Here is a 23,322-nt window from a genome sequence, read left to right on the forward strand (position 1 = left end):
TGACCCAACACCTGTAAAGAGATGTTTCCAACTCCTGCAAGGACTTCACATGACACAAACTCTGAATCAACATGTTCCAATGCTAGATTTCTATATATTGTAATCATTATGTTGACAACTCATAGTAATTACTTTAATGAGCTCATTTTTTTCTGCCTTAAATTATACATTGTTGGCTAACTGCGTGATTTGTATATGTGCATTGCTGAAATACATTACTTGGACACAGTCACCACCACTGAAAACAGATCACACTAAATTGTAATGTAGACACATGCATTTTCTGTAAAGCTGCTTTGAAATGATGTGTGTTGTGAAAAGAGCAGAGCTATACATAAATGTGAATTGAATCTCCTCAACCACCATTAATGTGCAGCATCCGCATGGATGATGCGACGGCAGCCACATTGCGCCAGAACGCGCACCGTGGAGAGGAGACAGTGTGATGAAGCCAATCAGAACAAAGGGGATGATTAGGAGGCCACGATGATGGATAGAAGCCGATGGGCAAATTTGGCCAGGATGCTGGGGTTAAACCCTTACTCTTTTTAAAGAACATCCTGGGATTTTTTTTTATGTCAAGACCTCGGTTTAACGTCTCATCCGAAGGACGGTGCTTTTTGACAGTATAGTGTCCCCATCACTATAGTGGGGCGTTAGGACCCACACAGACCACAGAGTGAGCAACCCCTGCTGGCCTCACTAACACCTCAATTGGCACAGACCGACCGTTACGCACAGAGTACACACATTCATGCAGGCTACAAATGCACACTTCAGAAGATCTCATAGCTGGATTCGACAAAGCCGGAAAGGTTTGCGAAATTAATTGTTTATTAGATATTCAAAGACTTGTTTAAATTATATAAATACGCATTTGCAAACGACTTTAAGGTTACTTAAACATTCTGTTACTAATAACAAAACCAAAGGCTATAATACTTTTTTGTTTAACAGTTCTATCTAATGAAGTATTAGACAGAACTGTTAAATAAAGACAGTAAACTAATGAAGACAGAGAATGGTGCAAGCGTTCTCAGCGCTGTCAAAATAAAAGACCCCCTTCCGACACATCAGCCAAACAGAAAAATGTATCGGCCGATGCGGATAGTTAAAAAAATGCTGTATTTCGGCCATGGCGATATAACGGTTGACCACTTTATATTACTATAGATCTAATCATGTGGTATGTGGTAAAACTTAATATGCTGCTGCTGATAAGGATATGGGCAGTTTGTGAGAGACTGTAATACTTTGTCTGCTGTAGCACTTTGACAGCCAGCTTGTTTGACACAGCATACTACATGACAGAATCTACTACTTAAAATAGCACTTCACCATTTCAATCTTATCTGGAGAGAGACTGAGAGATGGGAACTGTGCTGTAGTAGTACAGCTTAAAGTGAAGCAGGAAGAAAATGGATTGGAAAAAAAATGAAAGAAAGATCTGGAGAAAGAGAAAGAGTGAAATGGTGTTTGGATTTCAATCCCGGATATATTGATCCAACATGCTTGGAAGCACAGAAGCACTTTAGCATTGAATGAAAGTCCAAACTGAGGAGCAGTAAGCCCAAACATGTGGTGCTGAAAGCTGTACTCAAGGCTCAACTCTGGAGCAGCTGAACAGCATGATCACGGCACCGAAACCTCAAATTAACAGCATTGAAAGACCGTTCAGGCCCGCTACGCATCAATGGCCAAGCTCATTATACTGACAGAGAAGAAAAGCGACAAACATTCACCACGCACATTCACACAGAGACGCTGGCTGATGATTGAGACCACACTCTTAGGTTGTCTCTATTAGGCCAGCAAAGTTCAATCAGGTACATGAAAATCAAGTAAATAAAAAAATAAAAAATGACTAGTAGGTTTCCCTGAAAAGACTAGTTGGCTAATCTTGAGGAAGCCCATAAAATTGGGCTTATTAGGCAAATTACGCAGTTCAAAAGCAGACTATTAAACATCTTATTATAACACTTATGGTGGGATGCAAAAAACATCGGTAGACACAATTCAAAGATAATTTGAATGTGTTTGGCTGTAGTAGTGGCCCCCCCTCATTATAGGGGATGAATTTAAAGACACAAAGGTTTTCCAATGCACACTGTCAACCATTGCTACTTGAAAAGAAGACTTGCATGCGTTTAAAACTTCTGGACATGTCATAATCTGAAAACCACAACAATAATGAAGTCATTTTTAACAGCAAATACTGATGAAACTTGTGAAATCGCCATGGTTGAGGTTTTAAAGCTTGTGTGAAATCCAGATGCATGACAAATTGACTTTACATAACTGCCTCTGTGCTTTTTAAGTTCACAAAGGTTCATTCTCTGCATCATCTGCATGGTGATTGGAAGAATGAAAAGAGACAGAGGCCTAAACTTGATGTTGAAATCCATTGCAAAAAATAAAAAATGACTTTCCAAGTTCAAATGGCTCCAGTTCATTTATCTTCACCTCCCATAGTTCTGAGTGCTGATTGACAGAGGCTCTATTGTTTCAGTTACGTAACCCAACCTGTTATTGTCAAGATATCAGACACTATATAAAGCTGCCACATACCGATATGGTCCACCAGTGTTTTGGGTACAGCTCTGCACAAGAACCAACAAGAACCGCTGTGTTTAGAGCAAAGCACAACCAGACTCGATAATGAGAAATATACACAAAGCTGTTACGGGGGAATTTCATTGTTTAGAGATGGGTGAAATGCTTGATGTGCCACGGTCTTATCAGAGAGGCAAATTAAGAGGCCGGGTGAATGTATCCCACCATCGCCTCTCATGTTTTCTGAGGAATTTCAAGGCCTAGAGTATCCCGTCCTCTGCCTCCCTAGAGTATGCACATAAACACAGGTCAAGTGGCCCTCTTTCCTTTATAATAGAGAAGAGTTGCACCATTCTTTCTGGACTGCTCAATTAGGAGAACAAGAAAACCTGTCAGTCTGAAACCTACTTTCTTTTCTTACATCAAGAGTCACCCACCACCATCATTGGTTGGGAAATCCTGTAGAGAAAGGACAGGCATTATGAATATTGCCCTTCACAATGTCAACCAGGTCAAATGGATCCAAAAAAAACAAGATAAAGATACCTTGAGCTTCATGTCTACAGCAACTTTGGCTATTCTAAATGCAAACAAGTGCTGTAACGTATGCTGGGAAATGCCAGGACGCATCATCCATCTTCTCCTTACATCGTAGTTGTACAGGGTTACAGCTGGGCTAATCAATAGGATGGCGTGAAAAATGGTACATATGTGTAGAATTCGGTGTCTTCAATATCCATGTGGTTGATAATGCCTCAGAAAGAAACATGCAAGACTTTTAGCTCTAGTCATAGTAGTGTATCTGTCTGTTATGTAAAGTCCAATGAGTGATAGACCAGTTGGACTCTTAGCCAGTAACTGATAAATGGCCAATATTATGTCTAAATAAATTAAAAATAAAACACTAAGGGCCCTATTTTAACGATCTGAAACGCAAGTATCAAGCGCGAAACGCAAGTAACTTTGTGGGCGGGTCTTGGGCGCTGTTGCTATTATACCGGCGGGATAAATGACTCTTGCGCCCGACGCAAATCTACAATGGGTTGGTCTGAAGTAGCTTCATTATTTATAGGTGTGGTTTGGGCGTAACGTGAAATAAACCAATCAGAGCGACATCTCACATTCCCTTTAAGAGCAGGCGCTTTTTCCATGGCGGATTGCTATTGTAACGGCGGATTTGCCAGGCGCGCGCCAGGAGCGGTTCACAGCCGAGGAGACCAACGTTCTCGTCACGGCCGTAAAAGACAGAGAAGTTACATTGGGGATGGGAGAAACCCACCCAAATTAGCTTCGGTTAAACAGGCGTACTGTATAATAATTTGGGTAAATGTGTTTTTTACACCTATTTTTTCACATCTTCATGGACACAACAACCCCTCGTGTGTTAATATTTTTCCTTGTATGGTTTTATAAAAATGAGAACTGCTGCATCTGTGTGAAGATAAGATTAGCAAAGTGTATGCGCGTTGTGCACACGCTACATTGATTATGGCCAAGCATGCGCCCTTAAAATAGCATATGAATAACATGCGCAACACGCCACTGACTTTAGACTAGGATTTTCCTGGTCAGTGGCGGAATTGTAATCTAAACCTGCAAAATAGCACCAGGGAACGTTTACGCCGGAACACGCCTCCTCTTAACACTGAACCACCCCCGGGAGCGCAAGTTCATTTCCTAACTCACCGACGTGCGTCTGTGGAGGGAAAAGTCCGCTGTGCGCAGGTGCAAAATAGGAGTGATACATGCGTCGGTGTACAAAGTCAATTGCGCTGGGTGCAAGATAGGGCCCTAAGACTAAAATATACTACAGGTACAGGTTAATTGCTAGAGGTGAATTTCAAAGCATAAAGATATTAGTAGTAAGACAAAATGGATATTCGCTAAATATATTATATTTAAAAGTGTTTAAAATTATTCTTGTTTTTTAAAGGAAATTAGGTGTGGGCGATATGACCAAAATTTTATTTCACAATAGAAGATCATTTATTTCACGATAATATAGTTATTTTTTGTCATTAAAAATAGGAACTAAGGGTCTGTTTACACAACACCGTTTTCAACTAAAACCGTCAAACTTTTGAAAATTAAAGTTTATCAAATGTATAAGCAATGTAAAAATCTGAATTATCAAATGCAAAATAAGATTCCACTGTATGAATTAAATGTAAATGTTATTCTTATTAAACATAGGCCTACAAAAGTTATTCCGTCAAGAGCACTGAGTGGTTTTCTCTTTGTCTTTTGTTGTTTAATTAACATTGATGACAGACAGCAGTAAGTATATTAGGCTATTTCCATGCACATTAAAACAGAATGCACAGATCTAATATACTGACACACACCAGGTTTTTACGGTTTACTTTAACTTAAGAAATCAGTATGTTTACATGAAAACTCCATAAAAATGTGGATTTTTTTTTATTTTACATGCGAAAAAGAACTGAATTCAGTATCACATGCCGTCTGAGAGAGGCTGTATTCTGCACACACGAAACACACTGGGTGTGTGTGTCAGTCAATATGAGTTGTTTTTTCATGGCTTATTGCAATTAACTCTTTTTAACATCATGCATGTCCTGCTCTTTATTTTGCTCTTCATATGTGTTTCATCACTCCAAAGAGTTAATAACTATAAGTGGTACTGTGATACAAGGATATATTTAAATATAGTAAAATCTCTAATGACGATAGACACTTATTATCATCGCCACACTATATATTGTCATATCGCCCAGCCATAAGGGTAATCTATCGTACATTCTTAGCCAAGATTGTAATAAAACTGTACTAGTTGCTACTAACAGATCAAATAAACTTCAGCAACTGAACATTTTTGGCCAAAAACAGCAATAAAAACATAATTTTTGTCCGAAATAGTTTTGGAGAGCCAAATATGTTGACTGAAAAAAAAGTATTTAATTAGCACTTCTCTGATGATGCATTTTGACCATATCAGCAGCTATTTCATGTAGCCTACAAAACGAGGATAAGGTACAACATACATATCAGCAGTGTAGACACACTTCACTGTGACCAAAAATTATGCTATAGAGTAGAACCATGTAAAATTTGTAATATCGAGTTCAATTATAAGAATTTATTAACAGATAGTTTATTATAATTTCTTGACTAAATAAGTTAATATCCACTTTAGTGTTTCGTAAAGAAATTCATTTTGATACATATTCATTTAGAGAATACGGCCACTCTCTGAAGTCCTTAAACCATATCCAAGTAAAATACCAATATAACTTCTTATAGTTTAGTCTGACAGACAGAAATGTCTTGAACCTTCCAAGACTTCGAAGTGTCTCTCACTCCACCCAAAACCTTGAAGGAATGTTGCCTGAAGACAAGACACATTTTCTAACACATCAATAGGGCTGAAACGATTAGTCGACATTGTCGACATCAAAAAATTGTCGACAAAATATCTTGTTGTCGAGTAGTCGTTTGATCTCACGTGACCTAATGAAAGGGCCTGTAATATCGCGATTTGACCGCTACGGCGCTGTAGCGCTAGAGTGTAATGCAGCCGTTACAAATGCTATTGCGGTAGAAGAAAACACAGCGCGAATTATGACGGAGTGCAAACATAGACTGTAAAAAAATATGGACGTAGTGTCCGTGACGTCACCCGTAGGTTTCTGAAGACGAATAATCGATGATTAGTCGATTAATCGTTCTAATAATCATTTGTTGCAGCCCTACACATCAAGCTAGGTTTGTTATTGGCCGATATATGGCATTTTCTTTATCTGTTATTGACCAATACTAAATATATATTGTTGTAAACTGGATATTTAATTGTTTTCTACATTTATAATAGTAATCCTGCCTAATAAGGTGATTTGGGTTAAAGGTCAACATGAATTGATAAAAAAAATTAAAGTTAAACAAAAAAGGTTAAGCTTTGGCTGTAAATGGGAAAAAGTTAGAGCAGTGCATTGTGTCATATTGGCTTGCGTGGAAGATCTTTAGGCTTAGGAAGCCAGAAATGGTACGGTGGGGGGATCAAAAGAGCTACTGCCCTGTGACGGAGTGGCGGCCCATCGGAGGCAGCTGGGTATGTGTGTGTTCCAAGACTCCAAAATCAGGTCAGAATCTTTCTAACATGGACCACCCGTGTGACCACACACAAACAAAAGAGCTAGCGAGAAAAAGAAAAATCAGACTGGAGATAGACTGAAGCGCAATGCAAACCGACACGAGTTCCCACTAACTGTCCATGCGAGCCAGTGGAGTTTGATGGGTTGGATGACAGTCCATGTGTAGTTTTAGTGCACTCTTGCTCTAAATAAACCGGCTTTGGATTGACCGAAACCACTTTTGTATAGACTTCAGCAACTCTGACCAAAACAAACACAATGGGTCTGGATCAGTCACCAACGGTTAAATTAAGAGCACATGTAAAACTACTCTCCCTTTCTAAACCTTTGCACTTTTGCTTATTCTCTCTTTCCCCCTCAAGACTCTTTGTGGCCAATGCTAATAATAGTGCATAAACTACTTTTTCTCTCTCCATCTATCGGGTTTTTTTCTTAGCAAGCTAACTGCTGTTTCACAGGACTGCAGAGTACATTCTGATTTGTTTTATTTTTAGGATGAAATTGAACACTTACATTTGGTGCTAAAGATTGAGGGAACGTAGCCAAATAAAGTAGGAAGGTTGGAGACAACATCAGAGAGACTAGGATAAAGAGAGATATAAAGAAGAAAAAGGAGGAAACTGCTATCCTTTCATCCACAAACATTTTCAATAAAGATGAAAACGTCTTGTTTTGATGCCACAAATCACTGTCAGTGTAAATAACCTTCACATTAAGATACTGTATATCTCAAACACCTAACTATATAACTAATTGTATGACTATATACTATGCTAACATGTCACCTTGGCTTAAAGACAAAACAAGTTTCCAAAAATATGGGGATAAGTGAAGTACGGGAATCTGTGCCATCTGAACAAGAATATGTTGACTTGCTTGATGTTATCAAGATTCTCCTTAGTGAGCACTAGGTATATGAATTTGTGAACTAAAATGACATTAAATTGAACTCTCTAGGCCCTGGAGGCAGCAATTTGGAGTTGTCGTCTTGCTTCATTTCATTCTGCAGAATCTCTGCCAAATAAAACCCACACATTTCTAGTTGAGGTGAGTGTGTGTGTGTGTGTGTATGTGTGTGTGTGTGAGAGAGAGAGAGTGAGTGAGAGAAAGAGGTGAAAGGAGAGAGAGAGAATGACAAACTCATATATGTGTGCCTGAACATGCCTTTTAAAAATCCAACCCCTGCACTCGGCCAGTCTATTGTTAGAGAACCACCGAACAACTTCCCTTCCTTCCTTGACAAAAGAAAAAAGATACACCTCCTTTGTGTTAGCGCGTGTGAGAGAGAAAGAGAGAGTTCTCGCACAAGAATATTACATAACTTTTCTGGACAATATCTTTAAGCAATTGTTTGAAATGAAAAACAGCTCATTTGCATTTGTGACACACGCAAATCAAACATTTGCACAATCCCATAATGTAAGATAACGTTGTAGTTGATGGTCTAATAGCACACTGTAGCAAAGACTTTTATATACAGACTTCTTATAGGGACTTTGACTGTAGAACAATGTCAAGCATGTATGGAAGCTTGTTTCCGCCAAAGAATAAAACATAAAGGTAATTGCGAGAGAAATCTTGCAATTCTGATTATCTCAGAATTGCATGATATAAAGTCGCAACTGCGAATCCTTATCATCCTCAGAATTTGATTTTATAACTCCAGTCGCAATTCGGAGAAAAGTCAGAACTGCAAGATATAAACTCGCAATTGGGAGAAAAAAAATCTGAATTGTGAGTTTATATCTTGCAATTCTGACTTTATAACATGCAATAGAGTTTAAATCTCGCAATTCTGACTTTAAAACATGCAATAGCTTATAGAACTAGTTTATATCTTTCAATTATGAGAAAAAAAGTCCGAATTGCAAAATGTAAACTCGCAATTGTGAGATAAAAAGTCACAATTATCTTTTAATATGTTTTATGTGGCGGAAATAAGCCTGAGACTCCTCTCATATGAGATTATTAGAACTGTTCTCTTAAAACCAAATCTAAAAGTCAGAAACACAAGTTAAACTTTTTTCTTTTCTTTTTTTAAGGTTAAAAAATGGACCAAATGTGCAATTTCTGCATAAAAATTTAGAATGGGAATCATAGGACTTTCCAAAAAATCATGTAAGATTTCAACATAAATCAAAAACAAAATAAAAGGGATGCAATGATTCAAAGATGGCATAAATGCAATCCAATAATTGTCCCAATACATTAAACAAAAAATAAACAAACGTGGAAACGTTACATTCATTCATTATAAACTAGCACTGATTAGCCTACAATAAAAATCAATGTAGGCCTATATAGCCTACCTTTAACTACAAGTGGTCATAACAACTAGTCAGTGATTAACACTCTCGCACGTCCCCGCAATAACACAGTAACTTTTCTCGCTTCTTTACGAGACCGACGAAAGTAACAACTGTTCAGCAAGTAATATTCAGATTAATTCAATAACCAAACGATTCATACCCACTTTTGAATCAGTACAAAAACCGGGTCATAAGGAGTCATTCGCTCTGGAATCTGACTACACCAATGGCGCCCCTATGATCCTGATTCGCGAAAGAAAGAAAGAAAGAAAGAAATAAAGAAAGAAAGAAAGAAAGAAAGAAAGAAAGAAAGAAAGAAAGAAAGAAAGAAAGAAAGAAAGAAAGAAAGAAAGAGGCTCATGAGAGTCATTGGTTCGTGAATATGAGAGATGGGCAATAAGGTCCTGGAGGGCCACTCTCCTGCAGAGTTTAGCTCCAACTCTAATCAAACACACATGAACAAGCTAGTCAATGTCTTCAGGATTGAAAGTTAGCCAACAGGTGAGTTTTCATCAGTGTTGGCGCTAAAGTGGCCCTCCAGGACTGAAGTTATCCAGTCGTGCTTGAATGTTTCTGATTGACTAAAAGACCCAGCTCACAGGAGTCATTCATTTGGCGAGCTGGACTACATTGGTTGCTCTCTATGTTTTTATCTCACTACAAAGAAAGCCATTCGCACGGACTACCCTTGTGTTTCGCGATTTTTTCGCAGTAGCGGTGCTAAATTGCGCGTTAAAACGGTCAATATCCGCATCGGCGGAAGAATGCACGTCCGATAACCGTTAACCAAACATGAAAATCACACATCATGACAATCATTCGGTACCAGTAATTTGTTTTAAAATATATCCGGGTCTCAAATCCCAACCCTAAAAAAAAGATAACTTCACAGCAAGACCTAAAAGTGCATCTATAAATACAATCTATAAATACGATCTAAAAATACATCGACTCTTGAAGTTGTTTGTAAACACGCCTGCGCAAAGTTTACCGGTTTATTAGACCCGACTCTATTCGAGACCGTTTCACTCACAAAACCTATATCTGTACAAGTTTACGTCAAGTCGACCCAATTGCAAATGTAAGCTACTCATTTGTTGACGGGTATGTTTTAATGTAAATTCCATACAAAACACTATAAATTCATGTTCCTAAATTATATCCCCATATGATATCTCTAGATATAGCATGAGCACGAAACCATATGTTCTCAACACATCCATCCAAACAGTCTGGTATACTCACCTCCAAACTGGCAATCTTCACGGGAAAAGAACGGAGAAGTTGAATTAAAGGGAGGGTGTTTAACTGGATTGTTTTCTGTACACGTTGGAATGACAAACTGTGCACAGAGTTAAACGTAAACCTTGTGATCCCGCATGTTGTACGAGGTGAGAGCCGCGTCCGCACAAGTTGTGCTCAGCTGACTGCTTCAAACACACGAGGGTGACGAACTCTTCCAGCCCCGCCCCCTCTTAGCACAAGACACGCCTCCTATGTTACAACCCGCCTGCTTTAACCCATTGTTCTAAAATTCAGGGGTAGACCTTTAGGATTATCTATGACTGGTTGTTTAATCTGTGCTAGGATGAGCAGCACATCATGAGGAATAGCACATCTTCTAAATAAGAAAAGGAGCTTACTATCAGGAAGAATTTCAACCTTCCAGTACAGTGTAAAAACATGTAGCACATCTTACATTAGACTTAGTCACCATGAAATCAAAATTGGCAATTCTTATATTTTATGGAATATTGTGTTTATTAAAAATCATTTATGAGTGCACATTATTATTTTTGTAAAATTCATGTACCCTCAGAATTTTGAATTAAAATAGCTTCCCCTCCCTCTTGCAATGACATCTCTTTTCTAATGACGTGTTTACCAGCACGAGGGCGGGACAACCTGTCACTCACATGAGATCACAATATAGCAAATGACAAGGATCCAATCACAATCAAGTCCCACCCTAAATTAGTTTTTTTTTTGTAGATAAGCCGTTTTCGAATAGGTTAATTGGGAAACTTTTTGACATTGGGATGACTGGGGTGTCCCAATTAACCTCAATTCACTATATACGTCACAATTGGGAAGAAAATATTGCAACTTCCATTTCATGCTGACTTTAAGGTTCACACCAAGAGTGGTATATGATAAAGATATAACTAAAAGATAACATTATGTTTATTCTAAGCGTGCACTGCATCCCATGCTGCTTTAAATGCTTGAGCTCTTTAAAGTCGTATGCATTCTGATTGGCTGTCAATGTTCATATCGTTGAGCAACATGGATCATCCCTGCATCCAAAATCGAGTACTGACAGTTACTATTTGAATTTACCATTAAAAAAAGTACGCTCTATGAATATGGGTAGTATGAATAAAAGTTGATGTTACAGTCACATGACTTATCAGTGTCAGTTCCATCGCTTCACTTCCATTCATAAATCCCCTCCCATGTGTGCACTATGTCCATCGAATGCGCACTTCAGAGACTGCGTCCGAAACCGCATACTTCCCTACTATATAGTAGGGGAAAAGCAGTAGGCGAGCGAATAAGTATGTCCGAATCCTTAGTATCCATAAAAGACTAGGCGAGAATTACCTGGGTGACGTAGCCTACTAATCCTCGCGAGATTCGGATGTGCGTATACTAATAGAGCTTCCAAATATTCCTACTTTCCTACTATATAGGAGAAAACAGTACACGTGAAAGGAGTAGTATGTCCGAAACTACAGTAGCCTACTTATAAAAGAGTAGGCGAGAAGTTCCCGGATGGCCTACTGCCTCAGCCCAGATTCTGAAGAGCTTGTAGATCGATACTTTTCTATCCCAGAAGGCCACGGCATGTGTTGAACTACTGTAAACAGTTGAACTGTTGAAGGTGTAAAGACGTTAGACAGTATAGTATACTTGTGATTTTGCTGTAAAAACACGTTTTATTATGTATAGCTAACAGGGGAGCTCCACTAAGCACACTTACGTCTCTTAATTGGATTTACATAAACCACATCTTAAAGACGCTTATTTTAAATGTCTATAAACATCTGACAGGAAAATCGTCGATAATCGCAGATGAGCATATCACAACATGAAATAGACATCTGAGTGATATATGTGTCCTATTGTGAAGGAGAATTTACTGTTGTCAACATTGCTTATATTACATGATAAACAAATCCACATAAAGTAACTAAACATAGCCTACGTTATCTATTTTATTTGTCCATTGGTATTGTTTATAAATTGAGGAACATTTATGTTGCATAAAAAGTGAGTTAACACATCAGCATCAACCTCAACATGTAAATGTTAATTGAGCTCATAAATCACAGAGGTAATGTGAATCTTATCTGGATGTTACAGGGACAGATGAACATGTGTGTTTATTGAGCTCATGAATCACAGAGGTAAGGTGAATCTTGTCTGGATGTTACAGGGACAGATGAACACGTGTGTGTTTGTCTGGTGGAGAGTGGCTCATGAAGGCTTTGAGTGAGTAGGCTATACTACAGAAATGAATGAAAAGTTTGAAGTTTATTTTAATTATTGTAATTTCACACAGAGTTATTACAGCACTTTTCTGATTCTTGAAGGCGGCATTTATGGGGGGAAAAAAGGAAAACCTGAAATAAAAATAAAAAAGATCATTTTGTTATACAGAAATAAATGACATTGTGCTGTTAACATGTCTGTTTTGTATTATGTTTTGTGAATTTTTGTAGGATTCTGAAATTTCTGCAGACTGGTCATCACTGAGGATGAGGAGACCAGAGTTGAATCCTGGAAATGGTGCCATGGATGAGATCCTCCATCACTCCACCGGCCCTTATGAGACCCTCCATCACTCCACCGGCCCTTTTTGCCTCAGATTGTGAAGCACATGCAGTGCAGCAAGCAACAACCTCAGGCACAAAGGCATGGCTCACCCCTGGCCATGAAGAAAATAGAGCACCAGCTTGTTTTCAGCATGTTAAAGGCTCGCTCTACTATGCTCCTCTCACGGGAGTGTTTGCTGTGGAGACGAGTCTCACAGGGTTCTGTATGAGGTGATGAGGGAGATGGTGCACTCAGGCAAAGCCTCGATGTCCCTTTCCATGATCAGATTCCGGTATGACTGCAGCAATGAGGGACATGATGGACAGCAGAGACAGGTGAAGGTGGGAATGGTGGTCAGCTGATTAATCAGAATAAAGCCGCAAAATGAGAACCGCTGTGTTGAGATGGCAGTAGGATGTAGGTGTCACCGCCTGTAAATATGTGATTGTTAGAACAATAAGTATGAATAAAGCTGTTTCATGTGCTGTTGACTTGTATATATATATTTATTTATTTATTGTGATGGTTACTTTTTTAAATCTTTCACTCATTTATTCTTGTTTTCCTATTGTTGTCTGTAAATAAAATTTAATTAATTAAATTAAATAATGCATTAATTCATAGCTTCACTGAAAATTGAGATGTGTTCACTGCAATTATCTAGTGTAGTCATGGCAACGCATATGACAAAACAAATTACATTTAGCTTGTTTTACTAAAAGATATAATTTTAAGTAAAAAAAAAAAAAAGAAGAAGAGTAGCCTAATGATAACAGCATTTATCATTATTATTGTGCAGAAGTGTTGGGGTGGGCTAGCAATGGAATTCATTTTAAGGTAATCTTAATTTTTAAGGAGTGATGCTTACATTTTCCCAGAATGAAATCAACTTTTCTGCAAAGGCGAGATCTTCGCACAGCTGCCCGTCTCCTTTGTACAGGCATTACAAGATATTTACATGAGTTAAACCTGTCGCTCATATCTTTTAAGTTGTTGTGCTTGTGATAACGTCGTAGGTCACATGATAACGTCAACATGGCGGATGATGTACGGCTCGCATTCATACTTAACGAGATCAGGCTATAAAGTACCTACTCTTTTAGCGCTCGTTAAGTAAGTACTTATGAAATTAAGTACCTAGTACTCAGTGAGTATGCGGTTTCGGACGCAGCCAGAATCTCGGCGGAAGTAGTAGGTCATCCACGGACTTTTCATCTACTGTTTTTCGAATACAGCTGCTGAATTCAGAAGCACATACTAGCGTACTACTCTTACTACTTTTACCATATCTTTTTATGGCAGAAATAGTACGAGTATATGCTAGTATGCGGTTCCGAATTCAGCATTCAGACATACTACTTTTTTGGTGTACTGTTTTTGGTGTACTACATAGTAGGGAAGTGTATATTGACGCAGTGTATATTGTTCCTTTGTGTGCTTTCATTTGGCTATAGTGGTGTGGACTTCCCTAAAGGATTAAAACGATTATTAAAACTGTATAGCTATAGTTATAGTCCTTGGTGTGTACAGGCCTTTACTCATAAATGTTTCAGTGATGTTCAGTTCCATGCATTCTTCAGCATACTAAAATACTCTGAAAGACTGTGGCATTTTAACACAGTGGCGGCGCACTACCACTACTAAATTTACAGCATAACCAATCTAGTCTGATTCTCAAACTCTTATGAGTTCTAACAAATAAAAAAACACATAACACGACCAGAATAGTCTGATTCTCATAAATAAATGACTCTTACATAAATAAAGGAATGAAATATGTTACCACATTTTCTGTTTGTTAACATTTATTTAGGACAACCTTCTTCCCAGCCAATGATCTTGTGGGTGAACCACAACACTGTACACAGAACACATGCAGTGTGTAAGTGATATGGTCTCATATTCTCCTCTCTTTGACCTGAAATTCCCATCACATTCCCATCACCACCACCAGTACCTTCTGTCCATTACGGCACACAAGATCTACACTTGGTAATCAGGTTACATCTTAAGCATCTACCATCTATCTCTGAATCTGCTACACAATACAGCAATCCATCTGAGGTGTGCATCGCTTCCAGAAGCTGACACGTCACACACTGGAGACTGAGACAGTAGTTCCAGGAGCATTGGACTCTGGGTGTTGACAGGATCAGGGCGGGAGGGTTTGCTTGGATTACACAGCCATCTCATGAAATGTGGCCTTCAGCCAAACCTGGAGGGACACGCCTCTGGAATTCCTGGAGAAGTGGTTATAAGATGCTCCTATGGGACTGATACTCAACACTGGGATTACACAATTCAGATGGAGACAGCATCTCATCTGCCTGCCCTGTTGAAGCCTAATTTATAGGCAAGGCATTTAAAGATGTTTTCTGGGGGTGCAGTGACATCAGTCTTACAATCTTCTTGAGTGACAGAGTCAAGATGGGTGGCTTGAAATATACACTCACTGGCCCCTTTATTAAGTACACCTGTTCAACTGCCCTTTAAAGGCACACTATGCAAGATTTGTACCTTAATATAACAGCTTCTAAATCATTTCGATGGAAAACAAACTCGTAGTAGGGCGAATCATCCCGATAGCAAAGAGGGGGGTGGCGCCCCAACAAATCTCGCGAGAATTACGACTTGCTTTACGGCACGACGTCACATACATCAACAACATATGAAGCAGCCTCTATGGAAGACACTAGCATGCATTTCAGACGTGAATCATGGCAGAGTCAACGAAGAAAACGAAGAAAACGCGGTCGGAAGAGTGCAGAGACGGCTCTGCGTAAGTGGTATTTACGACAGTAACGTTAAATACAAGTACTCCACAGCGACTCTAGGGGTCGCTGTTTGAGAAAAATGGAAACTGCATAGTGTGCCTTTAACGCAAATATCTAATCCAATCACATGGCAGCAACTCAATGCATTTAGGCATGTAGGTGGTCAAGACAATCTGCTGAAGTTCAGACTGAGCATCATAATGGGGAAGAAATGTGGCATGGTTGTTAGTGTAGTGCCGGATTTTTACACACAACCATCTCTAGGGTTTACAGAGAAAGGTCCGAAAAAGAGAAAATATCCAGAGAGCGACAGTCCTGTGGGCGAAAATGCCTTGTTGATGCTAGAGGTCAGAAGAGAATCTCCAGACTGGTTCCAGCTGATAGAAAGGCAACAGTAACTCAAATAACACTCATTACAACTGAGGCATACAGAAGAGTATCTCTGAACGCACAACACGTCGAACATCGAACACTTTTCATATACTGAAAAATATGTGACAATATATTTACTAATATATCATAATGTATGTAATTTTATATTCAGTAATACACTTCATAATATATAGATGTATATTCAGTATATGCTTGCCCCCCACAATATAAAATACAGAGCTTTGAATATGAAACTAAGTATTTAAATATCATCTTAATAAGAGATACAGAGTGACAACTGATATTTACTGTATGTACATTTTAATGTAAATTAATGTAAATAGTCTGTTATACTATTATATAAATCTCACTGATTTACATTGCAAGCTATCAGAATTTCATATTACTTTTTGAACATATAAATAACCAATTGCACATGGCCTCTGAATAAAAAATAGTTTTTTTTTCTTCCTCAAGCATGTGTTCTATATTCTCACTATAGGGGCCATAAAATCCTGAAGTATAAACTGATCAGCCACAACATTAAAACCACCTGCCTATTATTGTGGATGTCCCCATGGTGCCATCGTGCCAAAGCTGCTCTGATGCGTCAAGGCATGGATTCCACAAGACCTCCGAAGGCGTCCTGTGGTATCTAGCACCAAGACATTAGCAGCAGATCCTTTAAGTCTTGCAAGTTGCGAGGTGGGGCCTCCATGGATTGAATTTGTTGGTGCTGCTCAATCGCATTGAGATCTTGAAAATTTAGAGGCCAAGGCAACTCCTTGAGCTAAAATTTTCATAAAACCATTCCGATCAATTTTTGCAGAGTGGCAGGGTGCATTATCCTGCTGAAAGAGGCCACTGTCATCATTGCCATGAAGGGGTGTATGTGGTCTGCAGCAATCTTTAGGTAGGTGGTGTGTGTCAAAGTAATATCCACATGAATTCTAGGACCCAGGATTTCCCAGAGCATAACACTGCCTCTGCTGGCCTGACTAATAAACGACGCGCACCTGATCTAAAAACCTTTCACTGCTTCATGGTCCAGATCTGACTCTCAGCTATGCAGCCCCATACGAAGCACTGTGTGTTCTCACACCTTTCTATCATGGGCAGCATTACTTTTTTCAGCCCTTTGAGCTATAATAGCTCTTCTGTGGGATTTGACATTCTAGCATTCGCTCCCCATGTGCATCCAGAGTCATCCATGACCCTGATGCCTGTTCGGTTGTCCTTCCTTGAGCCACTTTTGTTCGGTAGGCTACTAACCACTGCATAATGGGAACAACCCCACAACACTTAACGTTTTGAAGATGCTCTGACCCAGTCATATAGCTGTCATTATTTGGTCCTTGACAAAGTCACTCAGATCTTTTTGCTTCCCCATTTTTCCTGCTTTCCACACATGACATTCAAAAATATATCCCACACATTTACAGGTGCCATTGGCAGGATTGGACACCCCTGGTCTAAAGGCTCAATACACTGTTCCATTTAAAAAGAAAAATTGACTTTTCTGACTATCATTTCATATGTCAGGCTTTAAAGGGTTAATAAATGGAACACACACACACACACACACACACACACACACACACACACACACACACACACACACACACACACACACACACACACAGAGTCTAGGCCTATGTTAAAATGGCTTTTAAATGCTATAATAATGGCTTTATCCATTTTATCCTTGGATATTACAGGGGAAAAAATGATTGAATAGAGGTATCAATAAAATAAACAATTGGCCTTGGTATTGGGTTGAAAATAAAATGTGGTTTCACTCATCCCTAACATAAAAAGTCATTGAAGGTTCTCCGAACTGAAATTTCCCACTGAAAATCTCCAATGAAAATAGTTTAACCACATAAACACACTCATTTCCTACATTGGGAAGCCATGTTATGTAAAAATTCCACTGGTTACTTTGACAAATGGAGGATAGATGTTTTGTGGACCCTGTTTCTCTTTTTCCCCTCCACGGGAATCAGAGAAAATCTTAAGTGAGTGACTTTCAGTGTTACCACAGAGGAGAGCCACAGTCTTAACCTCCCCTATAAACACAAATTACACATTAGCCATGCAAGGGGCTGACAAGAAAACATTTCTACTTCTACTCTTGTTCTGCTTCTTTCTCAAGTACGTTGACGGGTAAGCCACAAAGGGCAGTGTATTACCAGAGCTATTCAAGTTATTTGGGGTGATCGGTGACCCACAGGGATATGTGTCAGCATCTACAAAACATTGAGGTATGCTCCATGCACATTTTATGGAATGAAACACAGCAATGTGTTGCTATGCATTACTTGCAACAGCTGTTACTAAGGCTAGCCTTAAGCCAAATATTGGTGTGCTGGTGAAGTGTTCTTCTATGGATTTAATGACATTTCAGTTGAAGCTTTTCAAACAATCATTTCAATGTGCTATCAATACTTTTAAAAACTTTTGGTGTGTCCAAATCATGTAGGAAAGATAATATTTACGTTGAGTTGATCACACCTGAATGCCATATACAGTCACTATAAGTACATGGGGAAACTCTTTTTTTGGTGTATTCAAGTCCTTCTGGGAAGTTCGTATTTATGAGTTGGGAAGTCATAATTGACACACTTTGGTTGGCGCAAGATGGCGATGTACCAATTCTAAAAAACATAAAAATTCAGCAAGATTTTTTTTTTTAACTCTACTTCTTTCAAAATGATGAGTCAGGAATGCACATCATTATGTTTACAATTTCATCACTGTATTTAATCGTTATTTATGGATATCATAATTATAGAATACTATCGTATTTTGAATAAGTGACTTATAAATGAAAAAATATCTAATTTACCATCAATACACTTTGCATCTCCTGTTGCGTCCGCCATATTTTCTCACTGACACGCCCCCAACTCAGAAACTCTGGGGTTAAAGAAAGTTCCACTTGTAATTACATAAAATTTGTGTATTTTAAATTATGCGGTGTTCCTGTGCATTCAGCTCAAAAATACAATCTTTCGGACATGACTTGAATACACCATTAGTACTTTTCGCCCAGAGTTTCCAAATTGAAGGCATGTCAGTGAGAAAATTAGCCTAGAAATCTAGACGCACCCTAGCGGCAGCAAAATTATTTTGCAGCCAGGGTGGGTCTAGCAACTCTCAATAGACCATTTTGCTGCAAAAACCTAAATTGGGTCAGGCCAATCACGTCGTGTATAGAGTAGGCGGGGGCGGGCTTAACATATGACGACAGAGTTGCGACGGTTCCTGCCACTTGAAAACAAAGAATGGCTGCTGCGGATGGAGAACAGTGGTCTTTCGAATCGGCTTTGGCTGCAACTCTGGAGGACTTGGAGTTAAGTTTTTCTTTGAGAAAAGAACAAAGAACGGCACTTAAGTCATTCTTAAAAAAAAGGAAGATGTGTTCGTAGTTTTGTCGGCCAGATTTAAAAGTTGAATCTATCAACTAAGCTCCGCTGTTGGGAAAACGCTCTGGTTGGTTGAAGCGCTGTCCTATTGCGTGCAGAGGGAATTTGAAAGTCAGCCGTTTATCCCGCCCATCAGATTGACCGTGTCTATGGTGAGTTGCCAGACTAAACATCTTGATGTACGTCTGGCTTGCCAGGCTATGAGAAAATATGATGGACGATGCATCTGTATTCATGGTAAATTTGTTGAAATTAATGAAATGATTCATTTTTATCTACAATAAAATGAGCCACGTTGCATGTACAAAATATAATAGTATTGTACAATTATACAATAATTCAGTTTACAGTGTCTCATAAATTAAATAGAAACATTAAGCAAAAGCACACCTCAAGTGCATTCTTAATCCATAATTTTGTAGAAGTAGAGTTAAAAAAAAATTTGCTGTATTTTTTTTGTAGAAAAGGTACATCTCCATCTTGCTCTGACCAAAGTGATTTGAACGCACCATTTGATTATCCACCACTAAACTCAAGCATAAAGTTGATTAGCTGTAAAGATTCGGGAGTGCCTACAATCAAAAGGTAATGCAAACATGCACCACTGCCTTTAATCAAGAAACTAATCTTTAAGGGCCTAATATAATCTCTTTGTTCAAGCTTTAATTAGACATTTGAAGTCAGGAGGACTTGGACGTAAGTAAGTGAGTAACGCTAACTGTGCTGCATCATAAAATCCCATATCAGTGTGTGCTGACACACAAAGAGATTTCTATCTGCTTATGACCACCCAGCTCCAGACTGATCGCTCTCCAAAATTCTTCCACCTCCACTAAAGTTTATGGGCTTAAAAATGTGCGGCATACTGTGTTTCCTCCAAGATACAAGACTACGTGGAGTCTGTTAGGAGATCAAAGTATTTTTAGCCGTTCTGCTAATCCACAGAACATGATCTTTCTCTCTCTAATAACTTGGAATTCTTCTCATTCCTGTTGGTGTCTGGCAGAGGAAAACTCAGGAGGCTTCAAACCCACATTGTTCTCGTGCTCGGGGCGCAAGGCCCGCAGAAATGGAGAGCTATACGGCCGAGGCCAGTGTTTGACTTGGCTCATGAAAGGGAGACACTGCACCACCCTGCCTGCCATCTGGCTAAACCGGGCTTTTAAGAATAGAGTACTGAGAAACACAAGAACACCATCAGTGTTTTTCTGACAGGACCGTAAAACACAACGCACTTTCTCTTGCACCTGCAAGTCATTTCACAACACGGCTGAAAAAGATGCCATAAAAAAAAGTAATAATCAGCTCAGGAATGTATTACGGTCTCCAAGACAAAATTTTTTTTTTTGCTGGTGACATATTATCCATCAAGTTTTACAATGAGGATTTATGGCAGGCTTTGTTGGAATTCTGGCTGTTATTTTAGACGTTTAATCTAAGCCAAGTAATTATATTTATCATAGGACAAACATAATTTATCATGAACTGTAGCTACTAGCTAAGAATATTTAATATAGCCTAGGCTATTATAATTTTTTTAGACCATTGAGATACTCCTCCACAGTATATTTTTTATTATGCTTATGGAAATAATATGAAATATATATTTGTCTTGTTATGCTAAATATCATGATGAATATTTTATTTATTTGTATTTAGAAATTGTGCATAATTTGTGTGTGACATTATTAATTATTATTATTATTAAGTAATATTATTATAATTGTTTATTATTATTTATTTATGTTCTGCCAGAGATGCTGAGATGGGCTCCAGCATCCCAAAATGGTTTGGATTGATAAATTGGATGGATTGATTATTATTATTAATATTATTTAAATCATTCATTAAACCATAAAATTATGACAGGTCCAACGTATGCACGTTTAGGATTTTTCTCCAAGCAATATACAATAATGCTATTTATATTAAATTGAAAAACAATAAATGCAATGCACTTGCTGAAAAGCAACAATCAAGAAAATCACTTCTTAAAAATCCACCAAAAAGTAACTATTAGGCTTATGCAGTATTTTAACTGAAGGCAAATGTCAAATTGTACCCAGAGATTGAGTAAAGACCTAATTTGGCAGAAACTTTGTTTATAGATTGTGTTACCTAGATGTCTGATTTGGTTATATCTGTGACAAACAGACGTCACACTCCTTTTCCAGAAACTCTTCAGCTGGTAAGTTCACACGGAGGATTTCCCGTCTTTTCCTCACAGCTCACTCAGAGGTTATCGGGCAAGTAAATGAGTGTGCCTTTGCATGAGCTCTCTCACGTCATTCACGTAAGAACAGGATAGAAGGTTATCGCCTGTTATTTCCTTGTTCTCCAGCAGCTCTTGCTGTGCCTGATCCTTTGGCCTGGTGTGCAGACCAACTCTTGACACATCCTGCATGCCACATCAGTCGATGAGCACACGTCAAAAACTCAAACTTATGTAAGACCTATCTGACTTTCAAAACATTCATTTTTTAAAGAATGCTTCAAACCTATATGTTAATTAAGACTATAGCTGGGATTTTTACAACAGACCTTTGAGTATGGACTGCAATAGCGCCTCTCTATGGTCAAATGCAGGCATTTTTTAGCCTTATTTAAATGACAATATATACAATTTCCAAACATTATCTTGCTCACTTTCATGAGAAAACTGAAAGGTAGTTCAGATGGTCAGATAAACAACTCTTATTAATAATACTGAAACACTATGAGTCAATAAAGTTCTGTTGTAGCCTTTCAGACCCCCATCCCCCAACAAAAACGTTTCCCTGTATTTTGATACTGCTTTTTTTTTAATAATGTTTTGGATAGATGGTTATAAATTGTCTTTTCCTGGCTGCAGTACAGAGTGTGTTGCTCGTTCACAAGCTGCACGCACACAATGAGCAACTTCATATGCATGTAAAAACTCAACTTCGCATATAAATTGCAATATAAATACAATGCAGAGACGCATTTCATGAGATCGGGTTGATAGAAGACATACAAAAAAATAAGTATCGCCTACTTCAAGTATAGGCCTACTTCAAGTATACTTCATTTTAAGTATACTTAAGTAAAGTTCAAGTATATGCAGTATTTATTATACTTTGGCTGCATCCGAAAACTGATAAATGCTGCCTTTGGAAGACACAATCCAAGGTCGGAAGGCATCACGTCTGAATGCAATGCTAGTTTCACTTCCTGTCTCCTGAGATACCTTCATCTGATCGATTTTTTGAAGGCAGCATATATCCTTATGCCTTTGAAATCCCACAATCCTGTGCTTTTCATTCTGTGACAGATGAGCTAGAAAAATAAAGATGCCGTCTGAAATTTGCGGCTGGTGGTCAGTTTGTCTGTAAATGTAAAAAAAAAGATCAATGTTTTCCACTTATGATGTCATTTCTAGCGAGAAATCACTACTGTAGTCATTAAATATTCACTTAGTTTTCACCAAAGCTCGCTCTGTTTTGCTGTCATTAAACCGTTACACTGCCTCAGAAGTCTGTCTGAAATCAGTTTCGTGAGGAACTTTCGCGCGCTAATGCTGCCTACAAAGTCATTGCCTGATAGGGCAGTGAGGCAACAAGTCAGCTGCCTACGTTTTCAGATGCAGCCATGATGTAGTAATGATCAATGTACTTGTAGTATACCTGTAAGTGTACTATACTTGGGACTAAATTGGCCCTCTTTTTAGTGTATAATAGTATACTTTTAAGTATACTTTAAGTGTAACAGTAGTAGTAAACTTTTCAGTTTGTACTGCAATTATAATACAAGGGAACTTATAGGTATACTGATTCTTGCAGTTGCAGCACATTTTGTAGTTTTTGAACAATTTAGCAGTTTTATACTGCAAGTGTACTTGTAATTATTATTTTTTTATTCTAAACTTATATTTTAGTATTTATATATTATTTTGCACTGTACACTACTATGTTCCTATTTAGGAATTAATTGTTAT

The 23,322-nt window shown here is 38.4% G+C and overlaps 1 protein-coding gene across 2 annotated transcripts in view; it reads right to left on the reverse strand.

Annotated features, from left to right (window-relative positions):
• Positions 1–10,414, reverse strand: part of grb10a (growth factor receptor-bound protein 10a) — a 61,384-nt gene extending 50,970 nt beyond the window's left edge. Inside the window, exon 1 of one of the 2 annotated variants that reach the window (XM_084422652.1) lies at positions 10,220–10,414. The gene's annotated coding sequence lies outside the window, so the exon portion shown is untranslated. The remainder of the gene's footprint in view (positions 1–10,219) is intronic. The other variant, XM_084422653.1, reaches the window with a different exon arrangement.
• Between the last annotated feature and the right edge of the window lie 12,908 nt (positions 10,415–23,322).

Source organism: Rutilus rutilus, assembly GCF_951802725.1.
Source record: "Rutilus rutilus genome assembly, chromosome: 11".
Classification (NCBI taxonomy): Eukaryota; Metazoa; Chordata; class Actinopteri; order Cypriniformes; family Leuciscidae; genus Rutilus; species Rutilus rutilus.